Source organism: Cydia splendana, chromosome Z (assembly GCF_910591565.1).
Source record: "Cydia splendana chromosome Z, ilCydSple1.2, whole genome shotgun sequence".
Classification (NCBI taxonomy): Eukaryota; Metazoa; Arthropoda; class Insecta; order Lepidoptera; family Tortricidae; genus Cydia; species Cydia splendana.
This window is the reverse complement of record NC_085987.1, coordinates 19,347,722-19,360,793: the sequence shown is the minus strand read 5'-3', so window position 1 is coordinate 19,360,793 and position 13,072 is coordinate 19,347,722. Positions and strand designations below refer to the sequence as shown.

The 13,072-nt window shown below is 38.1% G+C and overlaps 2 protein-coding genes across 3 annotated transcripts in view; both read right to left on the bottom strand.

Annotated features, from left to right (window-relative positions):
* LOC134804708 (mucin-2-like) overlaps positions 1-3,639 on the bottom strand; it is a 61,657-nt gene extending 58,018 nt beyond the window's left edge. Inside the window, exon 1 of one of the 2 annotated variants that reach the window (XM_063777867.1) lies at positions 3,473-3,639. The gene's annotated coding sequence lies outside the window, so the exon portion shown is untranslated. The remainder of the gene's footprint in view (positions 1-3,472) is intronic. The other variant, XM_063777868.1, reaches the window with a different exon arrangement.
* Positions 1-13,072, bottom strand: part of LOC134804902 (small ribosomal subunit protein uS14m) — a 201,748-nt gene that overhangs the window by 108,623 nt on the left and 80,053 nt on the right. The window lies entirely within an intron of this gene.

The window sequence follows — 13,072 nt, the reverse complement described above, 5'->3', positions numbered from 1 at the left end:
ATAACATATTTCTTAGAGCAACATAGACAACCTGATTGACCGAAATCTATACGTGGGCACCAAAGAGTTCGAAAGGTGCAAAAAAAATGTTATTTCGCCACTAAACATTTATTACGTCCAAAAAATATTATTACACGATATAAAGTAGATATCTATTTGTTATTATTTAAATAAAATGCTAAATAATACGATATTTCAACAACAAACTTTTTTAATTATTTGGCTGAATTGAACTATCATTGCCATGTTGGCTGTCGTAACTAGAAAAAATTAAAAATTAAAAAGTAAAAGCGGCGTTCGGTGATTTTCACTCAAAATTTACATGTATCTAAATAATTCATCTTAAACTGCAACCCTGTGAGAGTTTTTGTGTAAAATGAGTTATTGTGATAAATTTTTGTAATGTATTTATCATCCCTAATCGTAATATATGGTGCTGAATTAACAATATCATTCGGATTCAAGGGAAATTCGTAACTGTAAGTATGTAAACAATATCTACCACCCTACCACCAACTAAATGATGACGTCACAAATGGCATGCGAGGCGTTTTCGCGCGAAGTTTAAACTAGCTATAATAAAATGCAATTATCTATGTTAAATCTTATGAGTATAACTGAAATATAGTGTTTTTCGGAACTAATACAAGTGTACCGACGATATTAAAAGGGTTTTCAAAATTTGTCATCAGGCCTATTGTAAGAAATGTATTTTTAAGAAGGCCACTCCATACATGTAACTAATTGTCACAAAAAAAAATTCAGAAACCACCAACGTGTTGCACATCATTAAATGGGTCTTTAAAAATAACTGGAATGTTTCTAAGAACATTTTTGGATAAATTGAATATTTTTGGAAAAAAAACCGTTTCGAAAGGCTTAAATAATGTTTATCTCTCTATAACTTTAGAACCAAAGTTCAGAAAAAATATGATAACATATCGGGAGATTAGCCGTATAATAGAGTACAAAAAAACAATATTTTGAACATCATCTGTTGAGCCATTTTTGAGTTTTCATTAAAAAACCCTTAATAAAAGGTCGTAAGTGCCGCGTAAACACGCACTTTTGCGCGACATGCAGTTATCTAGAACATCGATTGGATTTAAGTACCATATTTTTAAAGTAAATACCTTCTTATTTAAAACAAAATTGTTAACTATGCATTATCACAATTTGCCTCTCACTAATAATTACATTTTTTTCCTAAATTAATCGTCCCATATGCTTTTTTATTTTATAGATATTGTTAATACACGTTAGCACTCTTCAATAAAAGACAATTTTGTTCTTAAATCTCACTTTTTGAATATTTTATAAGCAATCGTTTTTACCCACCTCAATGAGTAAATACGGGTATTTATCGGGTGCTTTGAGTAAATACCCAGTAAATACTCACCCCTACCCATCCTAGTACCGACTTCTGTTTCGAGTTAAAATTTAACTTGTATGTAGGTATATATGTATGTATCTATGCCAAAGCTCAAATATATTTTTCACCACACCAACTGGTAAAGGCCCTCTAGATTGTTCAAAAACTGATAGCAAAGTTGCATTTTATTCACATGTCAGGCAAAGTAAACAAATGCAAAATGTGAGTTGTTTTATTATGTTTGCTGGTAGAAAATTGACTTTTCAATGATGATTTTGAATGATAAATATTAAATAACATCCATTTGTAATGAGTTTGATTATGTTTGATATCTTACAGTTAATATTTTCTTCGGGTTGGAGTGGTGAAAAATTTTGTGTTTCACTCGGGGGCAAATTTTCCTTAACCGTTGTTGTGCTTTGAAACCCTCGCAACGATCAAGATTCCATTTTTCGAACAACTTGGTTCAATTTTGGAATCTTTCGCTTGCTCGGGCATCAATATCAATATTAGCACGAGCGTTTAAACAACAACTTTTCCCACTTATAAAACAAATAAGTAACTACATCTTGCCCTACATCAGAAGATTTACACACCTATTATATTAAATACTATTTCAAACCTCTAATATTTTACTGAAAGCTTGCATTAAAACAAATAGGTCATAATTATGAATAAAATAAATATGTAAATACAAAAAATATAAGTCGCCATGCAGCACATTCGCTGGAATGCAAAATCGCTGTGGCTGACAGTCGCAGGAGCACTTGTCGCGGCGAGCCACCCTCCGCGCGGAAAGTAAAAGGAGGTTGCGGCGCGCCGCGCGTGACGCAACCCGCTGCGCCCCCGCGCCGCGCCGGGTCCGCGCCGCCACCGCCGCCGCCGCCGCCGCCGCCGAGCCACGAAAAGCTCGCGGAACTTTACCCGCCTCTACAGGCACGGCACAACACAGTAGGGGTATTCAGCGGATTTGATGCCTTTTAAACCCGTTATATCGTCGATGTTGTGATATGATTGTGATGTAAAAGGCATTCTGTATGCTATTTAGATAACGTAATTAATTAAGCCACCAATATACAAAATTGACAATGTATAAATTATCTATAAGTCGCAAAGTTGGCGATGTGAGGTCACGAGGGCTACTGTGGGATACACGTTACAAGCCGGGACTCAAAAAACCTGAATAGTTTTAGTAGTTCTTAAAGTAGAATCGCCGTTGGACCTGACGTTACAGTTTTTTATATTATGTAGGTAGTAAGGGGCTGTCCATAAATTACGTCATCGATTTTCGACCCCCCCCCCCCCCCCCCCCTAAAATAATCCAAAAATCATGCTTCGAATGACCCCGTTTCCTCCTAAGTCATGCTATGCTACAATCATCCGATGTCCAGACCCCCCACCCTAATTTGTACAATTGTACATTGCAGATACTACGATTAATATGAATGTGCCAAATAAGATTTAATTGTAGGTAGTCATTGTAGGAACTACAGAGAAATATAAATAGTGTTAATAATTTGGTGGTAATCAAAATGAGGCATTTACATTACTATGATTGTCGCACCCTTTTAGGATAGTTGAGATATATAACATAATATCAAATGTAGGTATGTACGAGTACATAAGTCAACGTTTTAAGTTAAGTGAAGGCTAAGCTTGAGCTTGTCTGAAAAGTTGACGCGAAACACTTCTGTGAATCGACACTCGTTGAAGTCTTTTATTAAGACGAATGACTGATCACGACTGTCCCGCAAACGATACTAGAAGGTATCCTTTAGCATCTTTGTATCGTCAAAAACTATTGGTATTCAGGATGTAACTAATTATCAACCAAGGATATAAGGCATATATACTCTACTTCAGGAATACACTATTATTCTACGTAAATTGTAGGCACAGAACCGAAATTAAGTAGGTACCTAATGTTCAACTGTAAGGAGACCACGAATGAATAAAGGATGCACGGGCTAAATCAGCGATTAAATTAAAAAAGGTATTATTACTCAGTATACTAAAACATGAACGGATAAAACATAAAAGGCGAATATAAATTAAAAAACAACCATCAATAAATCTTATGATTCATGAATGTAATAAAACCAACCTGTCGAAGAAGCACCACAGAAATCACACGTGCACAGAGAAATCCTTTAAAAGTTCGTTACGCAGGCACTAACCGAATATTGAAATTTGAAATGAGCAACGGTTGCGGTCAGGGGCGACGAAGGCACGACGTGTTCGGCGGCGCGCACACGAATGGCGGCCGCGCGCCCCGCCGGCCCGCCGCGCCACGCCGCGCCGGCCCGCTGTCCCGCGCCCGCCGCCGGCGCACTACAACGGAGCCCTCCTGTGCTTTCCTCCTGTTTACTGAATACTTCAACAATAACCATTTTTACGATACTTTCTGATAATTTTGGTAATAAGCATTGTTTATATAACATGACACACTTCACTAAAAAATATTAAATCCTTCCAAAGCATCATCAGACGGAAAGCTCCTTCCGCGGCGTAACAAGTTAAAAGCAAAGTGACAGATAGTAATGAGGTAATGACGATTGGGAAAAAAGCCGTACAGAATCCAAGAAGGTAAGCGATAGTATTTTTTACAGATTTAACTTAATATCTGTACACATGTGTGGTCGGAACCAGGAACTCGGAAGTTATGCTACAGCAAGATTGTGTGCTAAGCTACTAAGCTGGTTAACCTCTGAAATATTACTTATAATACCTACCAACGTCTAATAAGAATTCTGGTAATTATTGTTTTCTAGGGTGTGGAGACTATTAAAATTCCGAACGTTCGTCGAACGACTGTATATAGACTGTGGCTAGAGTACTTAACTAACTAAATCTAACTATCACCAAGCTGCCTGACAGCAATTACGGCGATTCACACAAGGTAAGGATAGGTACGCGAATGGAGAGACAGAGAGATAATCCATATGATTATAGTTCTGTATATAATTGTCTATAACCCGTTCAACAGTAGGCAAAGCATAAAATTCAATTCACCTGCGTATTTAATTAAAACACTGCCTCTGTCGGTGCTTAAATTGGCCGTTCCGTTTAATTACCTTTTCTTACCTTAAGGATACACTTGAGAGGCACATTCTCTTAAAATCGTTTATTTGCTAAATTAAGCAGCGTTATTTTTAGAGGTGCGCAAGGTTAGAGTTTTGTTTAAATTGATCGTTTTTGTTTCAATTTATTTTTTATAGGCGCGTTTAATTTACGTAGGAATATTGTGTTATGAAAATGAACCAGGAGCGAAGAACAGGGGGCCGATTTTTGAATTTCGACCGCTCGGTTTCGTGTATTTCGTTCATTAATATCTCCACTACTAGGCATTTAATTTCTACTAATAGAATTGAAATCGAGTGGTCAATACCACTAGATTCCAAATACCTACCAACTATAAAAAAAATAAAATAATAAAAATCGTTTATTTCAGATCATTGACCATAGCGTTATTAGTAGGTATAAACTTAAAAACTATGTTAATTACTAAAAATAAAAGATCGAATGAAAACTATAATATAAAAATAAAAACTAATGACTAAAAACTAGTATTTGGCAGATGTGTGGCCATTGCGAGACGAGGAGCGCAGGTTGCCATGCTCTATTTAGCTCTCCCAATTGCCACCTCCACCCAAAACTTTGTAATCGGGCAGTCGAGGCGCTCGGCCAACACCCTGAGAAGACTGTTGCTGCTGCCGCGCACCCACCTCAGCATGGAGGCGATTCTTTTCCGCCTAATGGCGAAAAAGTCATCTATTCGCGCCTCAGCGAACATGCCGGACGCACTACAGTGCTTCGGCAGCCGCAACAGCATCCTCAAAATGCAGAACTATGTATGTTTTATAAATTTACCCTACCGACTATTGCTGCCGACCGACTTTTACCAAGATACGTAATAAAGTACTTATTTGACGAACTTCTCCAGCTTAACAAGTTTGTGACTTTTAAGGGTTTTTTTAATGTTATTGGTATTAGGACTACTTACCTATTATGTCCATATAACACAAAAATATAACACAAAAATATAAAATTTAATCACTCGTATTCAATACGAGTGATTAAATTTTATTTCTAGTAAGATCAGCTTGAAATTAATTATAAAAAATACCTATACATTTGTATATTAAATACCACTGTTTGCTAGTCATTTGAGATAAGGTGATTTAAGAGGGCATTCGCTGTTAAAGTTAGTACTTATACTAACTTAAATAACTTTCATTTACCGCCTATAGGCAGCATAGATTACTATAGCTGCAAAAAACACTATTCTATGCACATGGTCGTTTTATTTGCGGAGACAACTTATGAAGAAAGCCTGCGTGTCATAACCGCGAAGAGCGGCGGCGGCGGCGCGGCGCGCGGCTGCGCCAGGGATTGTGCTGTTCTCATAGTGTTACAAATGTGACGTCTCAGATGCGCCAGTATGTTTTTTCTCTGATTGTGCGTGGTTATGATGGACGCAGAGGCCGCACTAATGCGTGCCCTGTCGTGGGCTAATGCGCGCGGGAAGCGACGGGAACAACACAGCCTGCACCGGCGCAGGTATGCGCTGTTATCGCCCGCGGCGCCGCGCTACTCGGAACTGAGAATGCGAATCATCGAGCTTGCCAATTGGTCCTAATACTCCTAATGCCCAAGCCGTAGGCTTCATCGTTATGCGTGTGATATTCTGATAAGGATTCGTTTTAGTAACTACAATAGGTATAGTTACATCGTTTTTGAAGTGAAAACTTCTTTAGCGGCGCTGAGCACTTTTTGAGGTGGGGAAAAATGATAAACTCGATTCAGCGTAACGCGTAACGTAACGCTGACGTCATGTGTCACGAACAATGTTATTCACCAAAGAACTTTAGTCATAACGTATCATAATCAGGTCAATTATTTAAAACTGGACTTTTATATTAAATAATAAAGCTCAATGTACTAATCGTGTACGGGCTGAAATACGAGGATCTCACAGTTACATAACTTCATATCACTCCAATATAATTCAATAAAGCTACATCTTGATGAAATCGCTAATAAAAGTGAAGCTAGTACTGGTGAATAAAACTCAAAATATCATGACCAAATATATTTAGATGCGAGGTCTGCAAGGTAACTTTACAATTTCTATTCGAATTTCAAACAATTAACGCTACAAATTTAAGCTCACTGGCCAGCATTTTGGGACCTAAAGTTTTTCAATAGAAAGGAGGATGGGTCAATTATACATAGTGCTGCAGACATTTTGGACATTAGTCATTGAGTTTTCACTTCTGTCGGCACTCCCGGAGTGCAATCCGTTGTTTTTTTTTAAATTACTGTAGGATCTAATAAGGATTTCCTGGCAATACGGTAAACGAAAGTGGTGCAGCCATATCACGCGATATAAAGTATAAAAACTGTTAAGTGAATTAATGGCATTTAACTTTGGCCATTCGCAAACTTTGCACCTATAAACCTAACTATGTATTAGGTATTAAAAAAAATTTTTTTAGTTACGCGCGGTCTACTTTAAGACTTTTCTAATGTGCCTGTTGTAAAGTCATTAAGTAATGTAAATTTTGCGTATTAATATAGTAAAAGTACGAGTACTTCAGATTTTAGGATGCACACTCGCAAAAAATCAGTTAACAAGTGTAGCGATATGTGTTATGATCGTTAAACTACATTGACGAACAGGATAGAAAACTGTAATACAAAACGCATGATCTCTCTTGAGCGTCTGACCTTGGTCAGCGTCGCAATGCAGCGCGGCAGGAAGCGTCGAGGGTGGCGAGCAAGTGGGGCTGCGGCGCCGCCAGCGGAGCGCGACCGGGCCCTACACCTTACTACCACCAACTTCTTGCCTTCACATTACACCTTACACGCATCTTTCATCGATTAAATTGCTACTAACATTTTATATTCATTGATTTATAAATAATAAGAATATAGGTACCTACATTACATAGAAACGAAATACCAATATGAGGTACGTACGAAGATTTGGGACAGTTGAAAGGTTGAAACATAACGTTTTTAATGCTTTATTTATTTTTATTACAATTTCGTAGGAGTAGGTAGGTAAAATTCAGTGTTGTTAATACCAATTAAGTTAGAATAGTATCTAACATTGTCAAGGTCTACCACGTACAAATACGAAGCGAAAGTGATCGTTGTAAGGCCAACAGGAGTAAAAGCGGAAGCTTGAACGGGGCACTTGGTTTGCATTGCAAGTATACATTTTGTACCTACTTATTTAACCTCCTACTTATCAGTTATGTACTTGTAGTTACAATTTACTTGTTTATTTACTTGTAATGTAATTGATATCACTACACCTTATAAAACAAAGTCCCCCGCCGCGTCTGTCTGTTTGTGTGTATGTATGTTCGCGATAAACTCGAAAACTACTGAACGTAACGTAACGTTACGTAACCTATCAATAGAGTGATTCAAGGAAGGTTTAGGTGTATAATTTGATACGGGTTTGTGTAACCCGTGCGAAGCCGGGACGGGTCGCTAGATCTTGTCTAAATCCTGAAATCAAGAGTACAAAAAACGGCTAATTTGAGCAATTTACACATTTATAATCTACATTCAAAGCAATTAAAACGATTATTTCAATGTATGTTTGCACAAATTCATCCTGTACATATTTGGTTCGGCGGGTTACGATACGACCGTTACCTAACAGACCCCGAGGCAGGTGAACAAACTTAAAGTACCTAAATAGATGATAATAACAAACTAAACATGAATGATTTTTATTTATGTCGTAAAAAACCTAGAAAATATGATAAAGTGGGTAAATTAAGTATCCCGTAAGCCGTTAAGTGTTCCCTTGTGTTTGCTTATCAGAGGGCCTACCGCAAACCACGCCATCGCCGTGTTGCCTCTCTGTCGCACTTGTAAATTCGTACGTAAGTGTGACAGGGAGGCAACACGTCGAACGTGGTAGGCCCTCTGTCTACCTGAGTAGGTAGCACATGAATGAAAGGATGTGTGCAGAGGAGCGAATCCTTCCTAAAACAACACAATGATATCACGGGCGAAGTATTCCAAGCATTCGTCTTTGTTACTACATACAAGGACACTAACTCAACTATAACCTCTGTAAATATCTTGACGTTTAACTTGTTCTCATTGAACATCTTACCTGTAAGTCTATAAAATAATATAAATCTGTAATTTTTTTGTACTAACAACCTGTTAGGCGAATTTTATTACCGTTACATTAAGGATAACTCATGCTAGAACGGTCCAGGCCCGGTTTTCTGTGACAGATGACGGTGATCACGTGACACTTTCTAATAGTTTCTATAGAAAACTGAAGTGTCAGACGCCCCGGCCCGGGCCCGGACCGTTGTAGCGTGATTCATCCTTTATTAAGGTAGTGTGTACCTAGGTACCTACCTAAATATTTTTGTTACTACCCTGTCGATATTTCATCGATATTAATGTACATAACTATGCCGACGTCGACTTCATTGACACTTTCATGAAGGTCTTCCAGTGGTTTCGATGTGTCCATCGATTTTTATGGACAGCCTGTTATATGTATCTGGGTCATCTACCCATCCCATGACCCTACGTTTCAAACCTTTGGTCGTTAAATGGGTTATTAGCGTGTTAATTTAAAATATACTCGTATATATGAAATGTATTAATATACCTATGTGAATCGGTCGGGATGTGAAACGCTCGCTATGAACAATAGACAAAAGAAGCGCGGCGACCGTTTGACGAGCTTTGCTCGCGAATCTCGCGACGACAACGCGCACTGCGCGTGCGACTATGACTCACCGCGGCGCAACGGCTTCGAGCTTCCATAACGCATTCCTGCCTCAATTGCTACAGACAATGCGATGTTCCAACGTGCAACGCTACAAAAGCAGTATTCTACTTTTTCAAAAACCACACGTGACATGGTGACCTTAAGCCCATTTTTGTCAAGAGCAGCGATTTTAATACGGACGACCTACCAATATCGTATACCTGTTCGAAGTATAGCTATTATTTAAGCTTAAAAAAGTTGAAATGGACGGTGGAAGTGAATGGGTATTGCGTGATATCACGGCCATGTCACAACATTTGCGATGTTATGAGCTGTCAAAAACAACAAACACCTAGTCTAGATTAGGCTATAATAAAACATGCTTTAAACACCTAACTAGGTATAGTTACCTGAATAAGTCACACAGGTACTTTCGTAATTTTGTACCTAAGTGAAGTATGTAATTTAATTAATGTAATTAGTTACGAACATGGTGGGCCTTAGGGCTTCCAAATAGTGGGCCTCAACCCGATTATAATTAAATTTATTTTCTTCAAAAGTTATTCAGAGTCGTTCCGTTGGTAACTTTTTCACAACTAACTGAAAATTTAATTGATCACTCGTATATTGAGCTTGCCTTGATCAGTAGTCTAAATATTTTGGATATCGATAACTATGATTAATTTCGTGTATAATACTTAGTTTGTTATAAAAACTATTATTTATAAGTACCTACTCAGTTAACAACACTATAAGCTATAATATAGCTTATCTAATTTAACACCTTGTTGAAGTTGTTGACCAAATTGACTAGACGCTGTATTTCATCTTAAACTGGTATGTGATATAATAATGATTATGGCCGGTGTGACATTTGTTAAAACAGTAGGTATAATATGTCAAGGTGAGTGCCGGGCGCCGTTCCGTTGGACCAGTCGGGTGAGCATAATAGTCAACTGTACTCAGCGCTTAAGACATTCATTAGGTAGGTAACTGTGGCACCTCCTTCATTAAAATTCTAGCTTTGGAATGGCCCATTGCATAATATACTTGATGCTGATTATGATTAGTAGTTTTAGTGAAAAGCAGTTCGCTAACATTACTTTTAGCTAATGCCACCTTATGTAATGATAATGAAACTTCTAACACTACTGGTAATTTGTTAATTTGTTTAGTTTTATCGTGGTACATAGGTAAACACCCTAAGGCCACACACCGTGTATAAGTAAAGTTTACATTCGGATGGCGACCGCAGCGTAGCAGCGTTGTTGTTAAATGTTAACTGACGATGTGACTGTTGGAACTGACGGATGGAAACTGAGGCAGCATTACTGTTACAACGATACTTACTTACTGCTGCAGCGGTGAAGCGGGCGATGTCAATGTTAATCTGTCATTTTTCTGCTGCACCGCAATACTATGCAGCACGGCACAATTCCGGCTCTTTGCGTAAACACGCAATACATATATTATGTGGTACGATTACCATTGAGCCTGTCTAAAAATGGACTCAAAAAGTCTACTGTACTAAATAAGAAGTTCAAGGCTGTAGGTACCTATAATGCAAAGTAATTAGGCGATAGAAACTTGTTTTTATTTAATTTTTCAACTTTCGAAGTGGTCTAGAATGTAATTCTTTACATAAATAGGTAGGTACCTACTTGATAAATGATAACAATTTAAGCATTAAGTCAATTAAATTAGACCAACCTCTTTTTCAAGAATTATCGAATGATGTGCCCTTTGAGGGCATAATATGTCCAAGTATCAGAATGGCTAGATCTCATAAGGTCCAGGGTGAAAAAGTTCGAATGTTATATTATACCTAATGCCATGTCGGAAAGCACACCCATTAGTCAACAGGTCTAGATGTTATGATGGGCTAATGTCAGAAAGTTACCTTATTAAGTAAGCATCGGTGGGACCCGCGACCCGCGGCTCGAAACCCGATCCCGCGCGTGACTCAGGCCCGTTTGGCGGGTTTCCTATACCTATAAGTCTAACCGGGTACCGAGACAAATTGCACCCAACTCTTTGTTGATGAAATGCAACAATGCATAACATGCTTTTTTCATTAATTCATAATAGGCACATTCAATTATCAATGTCGAAGTTGTGGGTAGTGTGATTCATTCATTATTATGTAGATATTCTATATATAAGTAGATCAATAATTCTTAGAGGTTTATCCGCTGATGGTTATGATTTTCCGCTAACACGTTTACACATTAACATCAAGCTTAGAATACCTAAAGAGTCGTTAACTAAGTGAATTCTGCGGGTTTTGCTTGTGTCATGGAACCCTCGCGGAACCAGTTCGCTGACGTAACCCCGAGGTAGCTTTTGTTCAACCGACTGATTCACTGAAATCTCCATTCGTGCGGTCACCGGTGCACAAGGAAACTGACTTGTTTCTTAAAGCAAAACAAAGAAAACAGAGTTGAACACTTCAGTATGAAGCCTAAATGATACCTACTGGATTAACCTATATATTAAAGATTTTGTTATAATTTGCCGAACACAAATAGAACATGTTGATGGATTGATCCGTCCGAAAATAAAACTAATTGACAAAATGGACCCCATAAAAAAAGTGAAAACTATAAATAACACTAAAATCTTAAATAAATTAAAATCTAAAATAAGTAGTGTACTTACAAGTTACATATGTACCTAAATTAATACAGCAGTAGTTACTAATAAAAGTAGAGCACATTTATTTTGATGAGTAAGAAAGGTTTCGTGTTTGATGATACGTGCACACCTTTATTTGTGGACGCCAATTTACCCATGCGAACATGGAACATATTAGCCGGAGAGCTAGCCACGTCAAGAGGTATGCAATTTATAGAGCCACGAAATCCCTCTAGTTAGGGTGCCATACTATCATTATTAATTAATCCGGGCGCCTGGCAGCTGTTGTGTGGATGGGTTGTAAAATCAATTGAAGGTGTGCAATTTATAGAGCTCCGAGTTTGATGTGGTATAATAGCTAATTATGTATTTAATTCAAATATAACAATGCCAGGCGTTTTATTTGTGGGAAAAGTAGTGCCAGGTGATGAAAATACACAATCACTTGTGCGCCTGCAGGAAGATCACGAGCAAATTGCACTGTCTGTATGTCTTCTACTTTTTCCTAACACTTACCTAGGCGTGATCTTCCTGCAGGCGCACAAGTGATTGTGTATTTTTATCACCTGGTACTACTTTTCCACCAAATAAAACGCCTGGCATTGTTGTATTTGAATTAAATACATAATTAGCTATTTTATCACACCAAACTCAGAGCTCTATAAATTGCATACCTTCAATTGATTTTACAAACTCCTTTGTTGCCCATCCACTCCCACACCCACCGCTGAACAGCTGCCAGGCGCCCGGATTAATTAATAATGATAGTATGGCACACTAACTAGAGGGATTTCGTGGCTCTATAAATTGCATACCTATTGACGTGGCTAGCTCTCCGGCTATATTCATCTATTGAGAAACTTAATGTCACAGGGCCTACCGCGACCCACGTACGACGTGTTGCCTTCCGGACACACTTACGTACGAATTTACAAGTGCGACAGAGAGGCAACACGTCGAACTTGGTTCGCGGTAGGCCCTCTGGATATAAGATTTTGGCTCTAACTGGTTATTAGGTCTCGTGATAGGGTGTCCACACATGATTAAGTAACGCTAATTAATTGAGCATTAACTAATGAGCTAATTATTTGTGACTGGTCCTCCGTGTAACACTAAGAAATCACATTTGAAAACGTGGTTAATGATTCTCGATTTCAAAATCAACCAGTGTAAACCTCAATAATCTATATTTGGGACTTTAATAATAGGTTTAGGCAGGTCTTTATTTCTATGGTAAACAGGTATTCAACAATAAATTTAGCCACTTTTGGCAGCCACTATCTATTTGACGTTGACTGTACTATAGT